The sequence below is a fragment of the Lonchura striata genome, chromosome 9 (assembly GCF_050655825.1).
Source record: "Lonchura striata isolate lonStrDom1 chromosome 9, ASM5065582v1, whole genome shotgun sequence".
Lineage (NCBI taxonomy): Eukaryota > Metazoa > Chordata > Aves > Passeriformes > Estrildidae > Lonchura > Lonchura striata.
Genome location: NC_140711.1, coordinates 29,489,747 through 29,509,105, shown reverse-complemented (window position 1 = coordinate 29,509,105; position 19,359 = coordinate 29,489,747). Strand labels below are relative to the sequence as shown.

Genomic DNA, 19,359 nt, shown 5'->3' with positions numbered 1-19,359 from the left:
CAGGGCAGGAGCTATTCACTGTAGTTTATTTCTGATATTTTGACCAATTTGTTATTTCAAAGTTCATTGTATCTGTCTGTTAGGAAATAGAAGTTTCTCCTGTTATCCATCCTAAATTTTTGTTCTCCTTATTTCTTTTTTTTTCCTCCCTCCTCCTATTTCTATTTTCTTTCAGCTCAAGAGTAGAGGATGGCACACCTTTAACACTCACAGGGAAGAACCTTTCTGTGAAAACAACAAATTGAGAAGCTTCATGTAAATTTTTACTTCTAAATCTTTAGACAAGATAAATCTTGGGTGTGACACATAAGCCTGCTGGAGGAAAGAGCAGGCTGATGCTCCTGGTGGCCCTTGAATTTCTCTAAGAGAGTCTCTGGCTGAGGAATGGCAGAGAAATTCATCTGACAACAGTTGGCTTCTCTGTGGGTTTTGCAGAGTTCTTTTTTTTTGGTTGTGTGTAACAAAGATTTGCTGTCGCTGTAGTTTCAGCAGTTCCATGATATGATGCAGAAGCCAGAAGTGCAGGAGCGTTTTGGGGAGCTCTGCTTGTGCCTTTCAGTGTCACTCATGGGGCTGGCAGCTGTCAAAGCCACAGAGACAGGTCCTGGCCATGCTGGGAGAGATCAGTGTCGCTATAGGACACGTGAAAGCACAACGCAAGCCACTGCTATTTGCAAGGAGAAAAGAGAAAAGTTTATTTTCTGACTCCAGCTTTATACTTTTTCAAAGGTGACAGTGGATTGGAGGGTGAATGTGCCACTTCTCCAATGACACTGGACAAACCACCAGTACATCAAGTTTCTCCAGCCCTATGAAGGAATGTGAACAATGTGTTGTTTACAGAAAGTTGTGTGAGAAAATTCTCTAACAGAATGTAAACTCAAAGGCTTTAGAAAATCTTAAGAATCAGGGCGACAGATCAGCATGGATCCTCCTGGAAAAGGGAGTTGTGGGAAAGGCCCCCAGCCTCAGCCTTCACTGAGAGCCTTTGGGAAGGAGCAGAGCTGCCTCAGGCACAGGTTGGGCATGGGAAGCCACCAGAACTGTGAAGATGTGGCTGCTCTGAGGCAGGCACAGGTTAATAAGCATTGAGAGAGGGAGGGGGAAGAAATCAAAGCACAAAAAGAAATTTCTCAGTCTGTCCTGCAGTCCTTTGGCTCCAGCCTTAGCTCTACTTGGCCTCCCCTTTCCCCAGTCTATTCATAGCTCTGTATTTAACACTTGTGTTTGCTTTAAAAACCCAAAGTACATCAAGGCTAAAGAGAAGCATCTCTGCTTTGTTGTCTCTTACAAAGGCTGCAGCTGAGAGTCCTCACTCCCTGGCACCTCCAGACACTAATTACAGATGTCAAACGAGGTGTGGGCTGCCACCACCGCCATCAGAGGAGAGTTTGCTTTGATGTCTCACACCTTCCCTGCGCTGACTGAAGTCGCTGCCAGAGGTGCAAGACATCCTAATCCCTCCCTCTCTTCCTGCCTGCTTATCTCTGGGAAGCTTTCCAGGTAAAATACGGGAGTGAAACAGTGCACTGGTGGCACTGATGCCTCAGGTTTGAGCTTTTCTATTTTTCAGATTCTGTGCTGCTTCAGTGTGTGGGTCTGGGTTTCACATTATGGGATGCTGAGCTCTCCTCACAGAGCAGAGACAAAACAATTCCTGCTCCAGCTGGGCACCAAGGACAAATGATCCAAACCTCAGCCCAGGAGCACAAACAGCGTGGGCTGGAGAGAGAAAAACCAGCAGGGTGGGACTGATGGGCTGGAGCTGGAATGGGACAATGAACTCCAAGGTGCCAATGGAGCAGAACTGATCCCAGGGAGAGCCCCGGGAGCGCTCGTGCATTTTGGGACCATTTTGGGTCATTTGGGTGCAGCCCTGGCTGGGCTCTGGTGCTGCCCAAGGTGGATCCATGGAGGAGATCCTTGAATAAATCCCTGCTTTATTCTGGGACTCTGCCCAGCTCTGCTCCAGCTCAGCCTGCACAAGGCATCAATTCTCTCCTCGCTTTGAGGTGCTGCTTTTATAAAGTTTGTACATTTTGTCCTGTTCCAAGTCACCTCTGACCTGAGGTCCGATGCACAAACAGCTTTTTCTTAAAGACATTTTGCTATTTAAGTTCAATAACAACTCTGATAAATCTTTTTATTCTTGTGGAAGAGAAAACCTTGATGCTTAAGGTAAACTTCATAATTTTTCACTAACAAAAAGAAATGTTCTATAAAACTTCTGCAATGATCTCCCTGAAAGGAGGTCATGGTGAGGAGGGGCTCAGCCTCTTCTCCCAGTAAACCAGTGAGTGGACAATGGGAAATGGCCTCACATTTTGTCAGGGGAAGTTCAGGCTGGACATTAGGAAGATTTTTTTTGTACTGGAAGAGTGGTTAAGCTTTGGAAGTCCCCAGCCCTGGAAAAGTTCAAGAGGTTGCATCTTTTCAGTCTGGTTTAGGGCAGGGTGGTGATATGTCAAAGGTTGGACTTGATCTTGGAGGTCTTTTCCAACTTTAATTTCATTTAGTGTTATGATTCTATGATCTGTTTCTTTTGAGAATTCACAATCCTGGTGTTGCTGAGACAGTGTTCACCGAAATTCCCTCTCCCTCTGCTTCATCCTTCCCTGCATTGCTTCCCTCTGCTCTCTCTCTGATGTGAGATCAACACCCCAATTCCATAGGGAGATTTTCCCACCCCCTGTTTGTGGGGATTAAAGGTCCAGGAGCCTTGAGATTCCACCACACATTCCTCCAGGAGGGGCCTTTCACTGAACCACTCTACACCCCTCTGCACTCCTGTGAAATCACAAATAATAACTCGTCCACAAAACATTCCTTCTGGGAACTGACCCAGAAGCAGGGATGTAAAATATCCCCCTTGTCTTGGTTTGAAAAGACAGGAGTCTGTGAAGGAAGGCAAAAGCCTCCTGTGAAATGAAAAAGGTAAACCCCCTCCCTCCGAATTACCACAATTTCAAAATTAAAGGGCTCTCAGGCAAAGATATGGGAATGGGAATAACAGTTCTTTACTAGGAGAAAAACTAAATAAAAATAATAATAATAAGAAGAAACTGTAATTAGTACAAACAAAACTAGTGATAGAATCAGAAACCTGAGGAGTCAGGATGTTGGGAATAGTCCAGTGAAATGGTGACTGCTCCTCCTGCAGTGGCAGATGAAATGCTGCTGGAGCGGGGATCTGGAGCAGGGTGGAGTTTGCCCTGGAGTCTGGGGATGGAGGAGTTGGGCCTGGTCTTCCTCTGGGGATCAGCAGGGAAGAAGCTGCTCCTCTGGGAATCCAGCGAAGGGGTGCCCTGGTGTCCCAAAAATGCTGATTTTATGCAGGTAGGAATGCTTGGCTCCTCCCTCTGGGTGGAGCATCTCACCATGGGATGATGGAACTTTCCCAGCCATGCAGTGAGTCATTAATGGCCATTAACAGACGATCTCTCCCTGAGGGAGACATTGTTCTTGGGAGAGATAAGAAACCTGCCCCACCTCAAACAGATGGCAAATAGAATCCATGCTGATCTTAGACACCCCTGTATCTAGGGAAAACTGTGTCCTGAGGAAGCCTTGGGGCTGTCCATGTGGGATATGTGTATGGGAGAATGAATTTTTCTGAAACCTTCAGGAAATGTGTCTTGTACTAAACAGGTTGCAAAGAGACAGAGCTGCCACAATTTCAGCTTTGAGCAGTGAACACTGTAAATATAAATTGCCATTATAAAATGCAGTAATTGTGATTTCCAGGAGTTTAACTTGCCTATTTTATCCTGCTGTTTATACCCAACCAAGAGCTGGAGCGATATAAAAATACATAGATTCACTCAAATGCTCACTAATACACTGTTTAATTCAAATTGCCCTTAAATAGCTTCCTAAATTCTATTTCATTTTGTTATTTTTCGATTTATTGCTGCTTTAGTTCATAAAGCTGCTGGATTCCAAAATCTGAATTACAGCCCCTCTCTTTTTTTTTTACTACAATAAGTTGTATACAAGTATTCTTGATTACTTTCCTTTAGTTTCTCGTGAAATAATAAAGTAACAGCTTTTTATGCTCTATTTAAATTTTGAGTGCCAGCCAAGCTCCGTCTCTCCCTGTTTTATCATCCATTTCAAGTGAGTTTTGCAATCAGCTCTGCCCTGCACATCATAAAGCCTCCCCTCACTATCTGTGCTGATAACTCCAGAGATTTCCAGGCTGGGAAATTGTCGGTCATGCTTCCCTGGCTCTGCTTCCCCCAAAAATCCAGCCCTTAGGAAATTCATATTCCCTGATCCCAAGATTACACAGATTCCAGGAGCAGATGGTTCCGTGGAATTTCCAAGGTCAGTGTTCAAGGAGGTTGGAAAACTTCCACTCAACATCTACATGCTCCACAACCTCAATAAATTCTCTCTCTGAGAAATTTATTTGGTTGATCTTGGGCTCTTTTTCTCCCTGAATGGTCTCTTACTTTTCAATAAAAGCCCTAAAAGGAGAAGATTTCGTTTTAAGTCCTAATATTCACTCAAAACAACACTCCTGTTTGTTCAAAAAGACCTTTCACCCTTCTCAGGGCTCCTCATGATGCCAATGATTGTTCTTCTGGCACCATCCAACCCAAACTTGCTCGTGGCTCCAATTCAAGTCATACGAGGTAAAAAATAAGGCAGAGTGACTCTGGACATCAAATTATGGCTGTGATGATTCAAAAGATGAGGTAAAAAATGCAGAAAACAAAGTAACCCCGTTCAAAACCCCTACATGACAGGAAAATCCTGCTCCCCCTCAGCAATCTTCACTCCTGACAAATGTCTGAGAAAATTAAAAGCAAAGAAATAGATGGAAAGCTAAAATGCCCCTTCACAAATGCTAATTTTTTTTTGTTATATTCCCTCATCAGCAACAGGCTGATGTGGCAAATAAAAAAAGTGGATTATTGCTGTGAAAATAATCTCTGCAGAGGAGGCACCGAGCTCCATTCAGCTCCAAGAAATGGTGCTTGAGTGGGGCTGTAAAATGAAAAGGCAGCAGCAGGGAGAACACAGCACTGGGAGCTGGGTTGTTATGCTCAGATTTGAGCGTGAGCAAGGAGTAAGATGCAAAATGTGATTCCTCGACATCTCCAGTAGCCTGTGCACTTAAAATGGATTTATTTTAGGAGACACTGCAATATTTGTATCCCCACAACGGCTCACTAACCCTCTTATTATGCTTAAATACTTTTATTAGGAGTTTTATTCAAAACACTTTTATTTTTCCTGTATTTTCTGAGATGCTTCCATGTCAGAAATTACCTCACTTTTAATATTGTAGTTGATACTCAAATTCTGTCTTTTTCCCCGAACTTTGTCTTTTAAAGAGCAGCTCAAAAATTTGTCATCAGGCTGCTGCAATAACGCTGAACAGATATGAAAATGCTCCTCCTGATCTTTTCTTCCCACAGCACTTGTAGCAAATCTGCCTTTTCAAGGTCATTTCCCTCCTTATTTAGACACCCAAACCTTGTTAACAGACCCTGATTTCCAGGAGTTTAACTTTCCTATTTTAGCCTGCTGTTTATACCCACCCAAGAGCTGGGGCGATATAAAAATACATAGATTCATTCAAATGCTCACTAATAAACTGTTTAATTCAAATTGTCCGTAAATAGCTCCCTAAATTCTATTTTATGTGGGGTTTTGGCTGCTTTTCTCTCTGTCCCAGCATGGTTTTGCCTGGGTTTACCCACCTGAGGGTACAAAATCCATTCTAAGGCGCAGCAAGGACTGAAGCTCCTCTGCAGGGCCAGGCTCAAAACGCTTCGAGCCGGGAGAGTTTTGCTGAACTCCGAAACATTTGCTGCCTGCTCCGCGTGTTCCTGGTGCTCGGGTTGGTTTCATCCTTCCCCTTTTGTGTGTTTTTGTTTGAAGGGAAGGTCAGGGAGCCGCTGGTGTCCCAGCAGAGCAGAGGGAGCTGCCGCGAGAGCGCGGCCGGAGCGCCGGAGGCCGCCTGGAAGGGAACTTCTGACGGGAACAAAGGATGCTGGAAGGACCCCGAGCTTCAAGCCACAACCCTTTGGAAACAAGAGGTCAGATGAAGGTTTCAAATCGTCTGTGGTTTTCTCCTGGCTTTGATGGAAAGTTCTTGTTCCAGCCCAGTTGGAAGAAAGGGCTCGGAGTGAGGGGAGGGTTTGCAGCAGTGCTGATTTTTCTGCTTTCTCATCAGGATTGCACGCTCTGCCATAGCCCCAAACTTTTATTTGGCTGCTCAGAAATCTGTGGAGAGGAGAATAAATTATCTCCTTCAATGACAAATATAAAGTGCACACGCAGAAAATTAATTATAGAAAAGAAAAATTCAAACTTCACCTTGAAGATTTCCTCCTTCCTTCCTCCTCCAGCCCAGGGAAGGCTGAGGTGGAGCTGCCTGGGACACCTCAGAACCCTCACCTTGGTTGGTTCTCATTTGTGGAGCTCCACACGGTGCTCTGAGCATGGAAAATGTGGAGAGGTGAGCTTTTCTTTGAGCTGGGCACCTGAGGGGACTCCACGATGGACAGGGAAGCAGCAGCACTTGGAATTTTTATAAGTAGCACAATGGATCTGGAGAAACACGCCCTCTTTTGATTTACAAATTCAAATCATGGAATGGTTTGGGTTGGAAGGGATATTGAAGGTCTCATTCCAACCCCCTGCCAGGATTTGTTTCACCTGGTTTTGTGTTTCTGATGAACTCCTTCCTATTCTGGTGAACAGAGGTTGTGAAATGCTTTCAGGTTTTTAGTCCTCATTTAGACTTACTCAAATTTTAAGTCGTTTCATGGAGTCTTTTTTCCCTTTTTCCTGCCCTGTTTTCTTCCTAAGCTTGTGTGCTCAGTTCATGAGGCTGTTGTCAGGACACAAATGTAGAAGCTGTAGAAATTTTTAAAATCATTAATTACACTTTTTAAGCAGAAAAAACTCCATAATCTGAATAAATAACCACCCCCTGATGTGGGCAGGAGCACTTCCCACCCTCCAGGCTGCTCCAAGCCCCGTCCAAGTTGGCCTTGGACACTTCCAGGGATGGGCACCTTGTGCCAGTCCCTCCCCACCCTCACCGGGAACAATTTCTTCCTAATATCCCGTCTAACCCTGCTCTCTTTTGGTTTGAAGCCATTTTCACTTATCCTGTCATGTAAAAAAAAAAACCAAACTATCTATGGACCGTTCGCAATTTCCATTTTTTACCTTTTCTCCCTTATTTTTTTTGGCAGCACAGTTGCAGAAGGGTGATACTCTGACATTCTGCAAAGGACAGCAATTGGATTTCTTGCTGCTTCCAAATTGATTTGGGTTTCAAACATGACTCAACAGACATACAAATCTTACTTAAACTTGTCAGATCCAGAATAAAATGTATCAGTTGATACAGAGTGACATTTTTAACTGGGATGTTTGATTTGCAAAAATGTTCTCAATTCCAGTATTTTTTTTTTCCCTCATGAACTGTAAAAGGAGTAGTTTTGGACACATCCTTACATATCTGAGTGGCCAACCATTGCTTTGATTGCTTTACCAGAGCAATAGATGACATAATTAAATAACGAGGCTTTAAATGTTTATATTTTGTAAATGCAAGGATGAAGCTTTAATTATTAAATTCAAATCAATAAAACACAGTATCTATATTACAAAATTCTGAAGGCTGACCAATGTTCCTGGAATGAGGCTGGACTTGATCAAAACACAAAAACTGAGAGAAACTGTAAAAAAATTTATAAAAAAAGATGTGGACTACGAGCTTGTTGCTTTTGAACCAGTGCAAGGTAAGCAGGATTATTCCAAAATCTGTTCAGACATCCAAATCCATTCTGTCCACTGCCTCAGGGTCCTGGAATGGTTTGGGTTGGAAGGGAATATTAAATCCCATCCCATTCCACTCCCTCCATGGGCAGGGACACCTTCCACTAGCCCAGGTTGCTCCAAGCCCCACCCAACCTGATCTTGAATAAATATTTCCAGGACTGGGGCATCCCTGCCCTTTCTGAGCAAACCAGAAAGGTTTTCCCCCACTGTTTTTCCCACTCACAAAGACTTATTTTTTTATTTTATCCAAAGTCAAGGCTACGGAGTCACCATTGGTGCTTTTTGTGATGGCTTCTTGGTCTGCACTGAAATGATAAATTTTAATTAGTGAAGTTAAGAGCAGTTTCAGCAGCACAGATCCGTAACCCTGCTGAGGCTGATCAATGTCTGGGGGTGGTGGAAGGGGTGGGTTCAGTTCTCCACCAGCTAGGGGATAATAAAACGTAAATCCATACGTCAGCACCAGAAATCTTGAGGAGAACTTGGTGTTATTAATGTCTGAAATGCCCCAAACCATGTGAATGAGCAGCAATGACCTGGTTCTGTGAAAAAAAAAAAACAAAAAAACCCCAAAACTGTACAGAAAAACCTACTCAAGCTGTTTTAATTGATTGTTCAGTCACCTGCAAATGATGCCCTTGGCTATGAAATGCAAATTGGCCTTGAAATATTTTTGTTCCTGTGAGGAGAACAGGGTCTGGTGTACTTGGAATCTCAATAAGCTTGGCTTGAGGAGCCTTTCCTCCTTTCCTAATATAAATATATAGATTATTGTATAAATTATATCTTTTTAATTGAGATGTATCATCTATTTGTATCATCCCCTTGGTGTCCATGGCAGGAAAACTGGGAAACTAGAGACGTGACTTTGCCAACATTTATTTTCCAAACTGTCCCCTCAGATCCTGGGATATTTGCTGCATGCTTGAGCTTTTGGGGTATTTTCTCCAACCATACCTTAACTTATCTAAGTGATAATGTTTTTCCTTCTTCCTTTGAGAGACAACCTGATATTGTAATCTAATTTCACAATCTAATATGTCACTCTCAAGGAGCTATTTCCCTTTTAGCTGTGCTCCCTTACGTAACCCTACACCATTTCCCCCCCCTTCAGCTCATTCATCACTTAAATGCAGTTTATGCACCTATTTACTCATTACTTAGCCAAATTTTATACCCTTAACTCATCTTTCAGCCTTCAAGTATAAACCTAAAGGTTTACTGCAGCTCAGAATGTGATTTGATTGATACTGAAGAAGATTAATTTTTTTCTGATTTATGTCACTGTAATTATATTAGAACATTACCTGTCTTATTTATCCAGTGTCAGTGCATGCAGAATTATGAAAAAAATACAGAAACGGGTCTGTTGGGCTTGTGTTGCACTTTGGGCAGAAGTTGGTAATCTGAAGTGACATCCCAGCTGAAAAGCAGCAAGGAGCAGTGGGCCAGAACTGCTGTGCCTTGGCAAAATCTTATTTCCTTCTTTGTTATAACTCTGGTTATTGGACAGGCAGAGGAATAATTTTGGTCTGTGGGGCAGAACCCAGAAAGTTTGTAAATATGGATTTCTGCATACATGTGTGGGGACATGTGGATGGTAAAGAGAGCTGGTGCTGTTTTGAGAGAATAAGCAAAACAGGAACCAAGCCAAACCAGAAAATAACAATAATCAGCGTTTTTCACTTCTTTGACTTAATTCTTCTGCATTCCTTTTGCTTCACTTGGGAGAACAGACCCGTTCTGCATTTTGTTACTGCTCAAAGGGCTCTGTTGGTGTGAATGCTCAGCTCTGGCTCTGTGCTCCTGCCCTCTCCCAGCCCTGTTAGAGGAAATCTTTGTTATTGACCCCACAGCGTGTGAGCTGCCACAGGGCTGTGCTGAGCAGCCCGATTTATTGATATAATTCATGCTGAGCAGCCCAATTTATTGATATTATTCATGCTCTCAGGCCAGAGGGACTCCTGTGCAGCTGGCTGCTGAAGGAGGCGCGTCCAACCCTCAGCTCTGGTGGTCTGGGGTGTGCTCAGAAAAGGGAAAATGTGATTTCTCTGGAACTCTGCAAATCTTTATTCCTGGCTGGGAACAAATTCTGGGGGAGTGGTGTGTGGGACAATGTTGGATGTGTTGCTGAAACCCCAGCCTGAGTCTCTGGGGATGAAGGCAGGGAGCCTCTGTCAGTTCTTTCTGATTTAAAATCATATTTTTTCAGGCATGAGGCAGTTTTAATAATTCCCCAAGAATATCTGGTAGGAAGAGCTGGAAAGTGCATGATGGGGCCATAAAACATCTTTTCTGGCAAAAGGAGACACTTTCTCCCACAGGTTTTGTCTCTTTGTTGGGTTTCCCTTTTCACGAATGTTATTCCACATTTTTTACCTCTGCCAGAATCCAGCAGCTCCCGGAGCTTTTTCCAGCCTCCAGCTCCTCTTGGCACCTTTCAAACTCTGCAGCAGCCCGAGACTTTTGGGTTTGTCACCATCCCCAAGGTGCCAAACCCATCCCACTGCAGAGCCCACCCCTCCAAGCAAAGGCACTGACCTTCTCCTCAAATATAACAATTTCCTCCCATAAACCACCGAGGGAACAAAAGGTTGGAATTCACATCAAAAAAGGCACAGAGGGGAAAATCAATTTTCAATGACTGCCCTCATTAGAACTTTAAAACTCTGGCATTGTGCTACCTATATTTATTTATCCCTCTTTATTCCTCCTTGCAGTTGTTGCACGTTCTCGTGGTTTCAGTGTTTTCCTGGCTGTCTCAGTTCAGTTTTGTGTTGCAGTTGTTCCCTGTGGTTTTGGGGTTTTTTCTTCTCTTTTCTGTGCAGGTCCTCGTGCTGAGAAAAGCATCACTTGCTGCTCTGTGCTCACTCACCTGGGCTGAACGGGGAGAAATAAGGTTAAAAAAAGGGGAAAGGTGGTAAAACTTCACAGGTGCGGCACTAAAGCATCACCCCTGACAGCTGGATTTCAAATCTGGACAGTGCTTTGATTTATTTATTTATGTGTTGAGTTTCAAACCAGAAACTGCCCTGCCAAGCTCCCAGCTCACTACAACTGTGACTTTCCCTTCCCAAAACTAGTCAAAAATAAAAAGGAGAACATGGTGTCAGCACTGTCCCTTATAAATTAGAACCCCATATTTAAAAGAAAAACCAAGAGGGATGCAGACCATTATGTTAAAAATAGTGAGTTTAATTTCGTGTTTTTGTTTTCCCCCACAGAAAAAGTTGTTGAGGAGAATGAACGCTGTGGGACTGAACAGAAGAACATTTTTCATGGATGGACTTGTAGATTTCAGACGAATTTATTCCCTCAATTTATTTTTTTAGAAGAGGATGAGCTAAACCTACCACAGAATATTGGCCACAAATATTTTTCTGGGATATCTTCAGGAAGAAAAAAAATAATTTAAAAATTAAGTGAGAACAAATTATAGCTAAAGTTTAGTTTTTCTATCTTTTAGAGGAGACTGCATCAGAAATAAATATGTTTAAACAATTTCTAAGGCAGTGACAGTAAAAGTTCAAAGATTCAGAAATAACTGAGCTACTTTTACATATTTGCACTTTTAGTCCAGATATTTCATTTGTCTGAGTTAAAATAGCCTCAAAGTTGTTCCTTTAGTACAAAGCTTTTTATATGTCTTTAGGTAAGATCTTTATCTTCTCAATTTGGAGGTTTTGATCCCTTGTAAAACACTGGCTATAAATGAGAAAATATGGTCCTTTCAATGGTGACCTGGGAAGGGAACTTTATAATGCTCTGTTAAACTTCTGAGCCTGAAATTTCTAAAAAGAAAGATAAATAAGAGAGCTGGGGATTGCAAATAAAAGAGTGAGAGGTTTATGCTGCTGGCTGCCAGGAATGCTGAAAGCATCAGGTTGGAGGGAAGGAACGACAATAAAAAACCTGCTGCAAATCCATGCAGGGATTTCATGGGAAGTGGAGGGACTAATTGTTCTTGTCAAATGGAAGCGAAGGTGTTGTGGGGATGAATCCCAGAATGGTTTGGGTTGGGAGGGACATTAAAGCTCATCAAATTCCACCCCTGCCATGGCAGGGACACTTCCACCATCCCAGGGTGATCCAAGCCCTGTCCAAGCTTTGGGCACTGCCAGGGATCCAGGGGAGCCACAGCTGCTCTGGGAATTCCAGCCCAGCCCCTTCCCACCCTCCCAGCCAGGAATTCCTTCCCAATATCCCAGGGAATTCCACTAGACCATGAGGCAGCAGAAAACGAGAGACCTTGATGCTTCCTGCTCCAAAAAATGTGTCTTCACTTACCCAGAGTTTGGTGTGTGGGGATGCCATTGGTTAATTGATTTTTTGATGGAGTTTTATTGTTCGTGGATAAGTGGGAATGGCTCCCACTGCAGGAGGGCAGGGATGGATGGGATTTTGGGAAGGAATTCCTCTTTGTGAGGTGGGCAGGCCCTGGCACAGGGTGCCCCGAGATCCCTGGCAGTGCCCAAGGCCAGGCTGGACCTGGCTTGGAGCCACCTGGGATGGTCCAGGGTGACCCTGCCATGGCAGGGGTGGCACTGGATGATCCTTAATGTCCCTTCCAGCCCAAACCATCCCATGATTTGAAGCTGCCCGCTTTCAGTAATAAGATTAGGTCAAATTTCAAGGTAGAGAAATTATTTTTTTAGAAGCAATGGTTGCAGAAATGAAAATATTTTGGTTTTGTGCCTTTAAATGAATTTTTAATATTCCATCTCTTAATTAAGAAGAGCGGAAAAAAGGGAATTCTTCAGGGGAAAGCCTGAAGATATGGTTTGATATTTTAAAAGTGCTCAAAAATTTAGAAAGCTTAATAAAGTAATAAAGCAGAATATATATTCCCTCTGTTCCCATTTATTTTCTTTATCTTCCACAATCTTGGGACCCTCCAAAGTTTCCAGGGAAGGTGTAGGAGCAGTGACCAAACTTTTCCTGATTACCGTCAGTGCCTCAGCAGTGATCCATGGCCCTGGGGATCTCTAAATCATGGACTGGGAGCAATAAAAGCTGCAGGATAACTCATTTAAAAGTTACTTTGTGGAAATGATGATTGCTGAGTCTTGCAGCAATATTCACATGAATTGTCTCTTGACTTGGATTGAGTCAATTAAAGCGACTTAATTAGTGCAGTTAGTAATCATCTGCTAAAATTGCAGACATTCTTTTGTGCCTGGGTTTGTCTGTTTTAGTAACATTTTAAACCATTTTAAAAAAATGACCCTGTGCTGATGAATTTGTTTAAGCATTTTCTTCAAGTTGCTTTTGCACTAAAGGACAATTAAAAAATATTTTAATATCTGAGAACTTCTTATAGCAATATAATTCCTATTTTTCTACATTTTTATGGTTCCTGCTTTGATTCCTTGTTACCCCTCATGGTTAAATCTTCCAAACTCTGAGACTTGCATCCATTTCCCTTGTCTTTTTTTTATTTGTTTTCTCAATTAATTTATTAATCATGAAGGCCATCAACTTTCCTTACGGGAAATGTCATTTAGTGCACCAGACTGAGCTCACTTTGTTTTTGAAATAATCTGTTCCCTTTTGGAAGGAGTTACAGGACAAGGAAAACTGATAGACCCAAATTAAACATGAATTTTGGGGAAAAAAATAAAGGCAGTGGAAGAAGCAGAGCCTCTAAATTCCCTCTGGAAGAGCCATGCCAAAGGGACACCAGGCTCCAGACTGCCTGGGAAACTGGTGGGAGGGACTTTGAACCATTACAGGAAACAGAGTCATGTAATGAAGGTTTGGGATATTGATCCCTCTTAAGTTCCATAAACATCACGAGATGTTTTCACAGAAATCACGGAATGACCAAGTTGGAAGAGACCTTCAGGATCATCGAGTCCAACCCAGCCCCAACAGCTCAACTCAACCCTGGCACCCAGAGCCACATCCAGGCTTTGTTAAACACCCAGGGATGGCGACTCCACCACCTCCCTGGGCAGAACTTCATCATCCTTTCTGTAAAAAACTTTTTCCTAATATCCAACCTAAATTTCCCTTGGTGCAGCTTGAGGCTGTGTCCTCTGGTTCTGTTGGTTCCTGGAGACAGAGCCCAGCCCCAGCTGAGCACAGCCACCCTTCAGGAGGTGCAGAGAGTGCTGAGGTCACCCCTGAGTCTCCTTTTCTCCAGGCTGAGCACCCCCAGCTCCCTCAGGGGTTCCTCACAGGGTTTGTGTTCCCAGCCCCTCTCCAGCCTCGTTGCCCCTTCTGGATGTGCTCAAGCATCTCAACGTCCTTCCCAAACTGCGGGGTCTTCTCACTTAGGAGGGATTCCTCATTGTCTCCAACCTGAATGTTTATATCCAGTGTGGCACTGGAACATCCCCAGGGCAATTTTCCCCTGCTTAGGAGCTGATTGTCCAGCACACAAAGCACTGGGAAGGACCTGGCTCCTGTTTAGTTCTGGAGTTGGTTCTACCACAGCAAATCCCTCTCGTTTTGACTTGCTCATATTTGTCGAGCAAGTGGCAATCCAAAATATTATGAGAATTATTTTCAAGCTGAGCGTTTGTTTTGCCAGTATTGAAAAAAAAAAAAAAGCAGGGGAAAAGCAGAGATATTATCCTGTGACAATGCATCCTTTTATACCTGAGAGGCATCGATTCACAGCAGAGCCATTTGCAGCTCTTCACACTCCTCAAAAATTGTTTACAAGAACAAGGAAACACTGCCAGGCTGCTCTGTGAAATCCTGAGGAGTTTTTCCTTCCTATGGAAATCATTCCGTATTCAGGATGGGGTGGGTGGAAGGTGGCTTTGAACAGTCTCTGCGTTCCTGCTTTGCAGGTCCTGTCAATAAAACCAGACCAGATTTATAGACTGAGTGCACAGCCCAGGAAAAGCTCAGCAGGGAATGAGATCACCAGAAACGAGCCCAGGAACATCCAGAGCTCACAGGAGAGGACACAGAAGGTGCTCCAAAGGGTGATAGGACAAGGGGAAATAGCCATAACATAAAGGAGTGGAGGTTTTGATCCGATATTGGGAAAAAATCCCACCCTGTGAGGGTAGGGAGGTGCCCAGAGCAGCTGTGGCTGCCCCTGGATCCCAAGGCCAGGCTGGACAGGGCTTGGAGCAGCCTGGGACAGTGGCAATTGTCCCTGCCCATGGCAGGAGGTGGAATTGGATGATTTTAAGGTCCTTTCCAGCCCAACCCTTCTGTGATTTTGTGATTCTCTGTCCTTCAGGGAGGAGTTTTGCTTCCTGGAGCTCCCATCATATTTAGTGCCAATTTGTTCAAAACTGAGACCCTTAAATCTTTCACTGGGCGTGGAATTGTCTTCAGCTGGGGAGATTCTCCTCCAGCAGCGTGGGTGGATCCAGAGTAGCCAGGCTGAAGTCAATCAGATACTTCAGATTTATTTGCTCTTCAAATTCTACATCTGAATTTAAGTCCAGGTTCATTGTATAAACCCAAACGAAATGTGGTTTAAATGAATCCATTTGCTCTCTACACCTGTATTTTTTGTGGTTCGAGTTTTTATCAGTTTTAAATAATATAGAAGCATAAAGAACATGCCCCTGATGTCTCACTGGCTTTATCCAGGCATGTGCATGGCCTTGACCTTGGAGAAAATGCCAGTAAATGTTTAATAAATGCACAGGCCAGCCTGAACTGTAAGAATTGTTCCAATATACGGATCAATAGCACGTGTTGGAACGCTGTTATTCAATAGAGAGCTGCCTCAGTAATGAAAAAAAACACATCAACTTTCTACGAAAAGCTGTTTTTTAGAGGCAGAGTGAACCATAGATCAAGCTTTGACAAATTCTGCTGCTGTTGAATAGATTAATTTTTTGCTATCAGCCACTGTTCCACCTGTAAGAGAGAAAAGAAAGGAATTTGTGCTACAAAAGAGATTTAAAAGGAGGTGAAGGAAGGCACAGCTCCAAACAGCAATGTTTTGATTCAGAAGCCTGAACACTCGTGCATCATAAAGTGTAAAATGTGTTTATTGCTATTCAGTGATAATTTCTGTTTTAGGAGAAAAAGGCTTTCTTTTCTGTTTCTGACAATCCGGGGGGAAAAAAATCAAATCCTGCTGTCTTTTTGCAGACAAAATTCCATTAATTTGCAATTCTGTGAAATTTCATTTCTTGGCAAAATGAAAATAAACGGTACAATATTAAAATTTGAAATTTCAGTGCCTCTCCTGCTGCTTTGTCCCAACAGCACATGGTTGTAGAGCCTTCAGCTGGCACTTGGATATTCCAGGTCTTTGAGGGAAAAACTGGAAGTGAGGAACTCTGGCAGAGCCCAGAGGGATCCACAAACTCTGGAGTGGGACTGAAACTGCAAAGTTTGTGTGTTTCTTCCTAGAATCCCAGAGTGGTTTGGGTGGGAAGGGACATTAAATGTCATCTCCTTTCACCCCCTGTCGTGGCAGGGACACCTCCCACTGTCCCAGGAGCTCCAACCCCAATGTCCAGCCTGGCCTTGGGCACTGCAGGGATCCAGGGGCAGCCACAGCTGCTCTGGGAATCCATCCCAGCTCCTGCCCATCCTCCCAGGGAATGATTCCCAGTTCCCAAAATCCCACCCATCCCTGCCCTCTGGCAGTGGGAGCCATGCCCTGGGTCCTGTCCCTCCATCCCTTGTCAGTTGTCTTCTCCATCTTTCCTGCAGCTCCTCCAGGCCACAGTGGGGTCCCCCCAAAGCTTCTCCTGTCCAGGTGAGCAATCCCAATTCTCCAGCCTTTCCTCCCAGCAGAGCTGCTCCATCCCTGGGATCATCCTGGAGCCTCCTCTGGGCTCTCTCCAGCAGCTCCTGTGCTCTGCAGGTGAGGGTCCCAAAAATCAACGATCAGATTTTATCAATTATCAAATCCATGTTGAAGTTTGATTGTCCTGCCCTCTTGTCAGAAGAACAAGAAGCGTGTTTGAGATGTAAACCTGTAAAACGCTGTGCGCTCCCAGTCCTGCTGGGGGTGATGTCACACCACAGGACAAAACATTCCAAACAATTCCTGATATGAAATGATTCATGCCCTCCTGCAGGATCCCACTGGATCTGTGACCTCAGTGGGGCTCTGGCTGCTCTTTTTGCTGTCACCGTGACACTTCCCAGGCGTCCCTGGCAAGTAGGGCAACACCAAATGTTCTCTGTGAGGCAATTCCACTCCACAGGTGAAATAATCAGCATTTTTCCAGTGGTTTCTTGACGTGTCCACCTCCACAGGGAGATGAGTTAAAATTCCTCCTGCCCCGCTGTCCATCAGCTGTGGAAAATGGAATTATCTTTGTGCCTCTCTTTGGAAAATTTGGCCATCAGTCAATGGTGTTTCCATGGCAAATCCAACCTCAGAAATCCCCAAAGTGCACCAGCTAAGCACATGCAGCCAAAATATCTCCCAAAAAGTGAAATATGATGCTAAGATTATGTCAACAAATCCAGGACAGGGGATAACTCTTCCTATAGAGTAACTGTATTATATAAGCAGCCATGAAAACCTTGGAAACACAAGATATTTGAAATCTCATTTGATAGAGATGATTTGTGCTGAAGCTATTTCTCCCAAAGAAATGTGGATCTAATTTGCCAACTGTGATTTGAAAAAAGAAATATATATATTGATTTTTTTCTGGGTTTTTTTTTTTTTTTTTTTTTGGTCCTTGCAGGGTGGGGACAAAAAAATAAAATACTCTAAATTCTTCTCCCATAGTTGATTGAAATTCCCTGTAGGAAGAGATGCTCCATTCCCTAGATGTGACATCCCCATGCAGTCCCAAATGGTTCAGTTTTAAGTCCTGTATTATATTGTTATTATATTATAATAATTATAATTATATACTTATTATAATTATATATGGTTTATATATAATTATAATTATATAATTATAATAATAATTATAATTAATATATAAATATTGTATTATTATATTAAAATATAGTATTATATACTATCTTTTAATAAACAGTAAATTTAAGAGGAATTTAGCAAATTTTAGCAAGGTGTCCTCAAAGCTGTCTCCTCCCTTCAGTACTTTGAACCTTTATTTGAATTATTAAAAGTATTAATTTACAACATGGTGAAAATATTTGACAAAAAAAAAAACCCAAATTATTCAATTATATTTTTCCTTGATATTTTTCCGTGTATTTTCCAACAGCTGGAGATGCTTTTGTAGTGGTGATTCCCAAATTTTGCTGCCTGAAGCCGTGAAAAATAAAAGTCCAAGTGTTTCTCACAGGTTTTGTGATTCTCACTGGAGTCAAAAGAAGTCACCTAACTAAAAGTGAGTATTTTCCTTTGTGGGATGTGGGAATACAGTTTTTTGGAATCTTTTTGGAAAAATTTTTTTTGGAAACTATTGTGATCTGAAGGTGTTCAGGGCACAGTGATGCCCAACTTTGCCCTTGCAATCTGTTTTTTTAACAACACAACTTTAGAGCCTCGTGAGCTTCCCGTTGCCACCGAGTCCAAGGAAGAAATGAAAAATCTGGATAGGGACGAGCAGGGATGGATTCATGGAGCAGGAAGCCCATGGGAAATCTCTGGCTGTTCTACCTCAAGGCTCATTCTCCTCCTCACTAAGGTGGTGTCCACCACTCCACAGTGTTTTCTTTCTAATCATGTATCAATGAGAAGGAATTCATATTTATTACTTTTTTGGGCTGTAACTTACGGTATTGTTGTTTCTTCCTCTCCTTTTCTACTGTTCTCTGTGGAAGCCAGTGCTAAAAACCAACAGATATCTGCAGCTCTTCCTCAGAAATTCTGTTTAAAGTTTCATTGTTTTTTTCCAGATCATGACACAAACACTTCACTGTTCTCCTTGGATGTTGAAGCTTTAGTTTAAAAACAGTGATTCTGTTCAAAATCAAAGTCAAATATTTTTATTTTTAATTTGAATCAAAAAGTATTTTTCTGCTATTCAAAATTTAAAGAAAAATCTTCTTCACGGTGTTTTGCAGATGCCACCGAAGTCAGAATCACTCCCTGAATTTGCTGTTGCAAACTCTCCATCTTTCTCTGTTGCAGGACAGAAAAACAACAGGCTGAAGGGCTTTTCCCCTGCCATTTTTTCATGGTATTTTTCCCTTTATTTGGATTCTATGATACGATATATGAAGTGAAATCAATAATTTCCACTTTTCGGGTTAAGGGCACAGCTGAATAAATAATTCATAAGTCATTGGATCAATGTGATTTCAGAGAACATCCACCAGCAGAGACCAGTTTTCTCAGATACCCCCATTATTTGAAATTATCTGACAATTGTCTTGGGTAAATCTTTAAGTCCTTATATTGACCAGAACTAATTTGAAATAAGCACTTGCTATTTGTGCTCTGCTACTTCTTTGTGACCTGCCAGCTCTGAGTCACCTTGTGCTGCCTGATTGGATCAGCAGCAAACCCTGGATGAAAAAGCCTTAAAAAAACGCAGAATTCCAGACTGGTTTGGGCTGGAAGGGACATTAAAACCCATCCAGTTCCACCCCTGCCATGGGCAGGGACACCTTCCCAGACCAGGGTGCTCCAAGCTGGCCTTGGAAACTTCCAGGGATGGGACTGTCAGCGTTCAGGAACACACA

General features: G+C 42.9%; 1 long non-coding RNA gene across 1 annotated transcript; it reads left to right on the top strand.

Annotated features, from left to right (window-relative positions):
* The first annotated feature begins 238 nt into the window (after positions 1–238).
* On the top strand, positions 239–17,415 carry LOC146766698 (uncharacterized). The gene is made up of 3 exons (XR_014957417.1): positions 239–1,503; positions 5,893–6,050; positions 11,034–17,415. It is a non-coding gene; the product is annotated as an uncharacterized LOC146766698 (long non-coding RNA).
* The last annotated feature ends 1,944 nt before the right edge of the window (positions 17,416–19,359 follow it).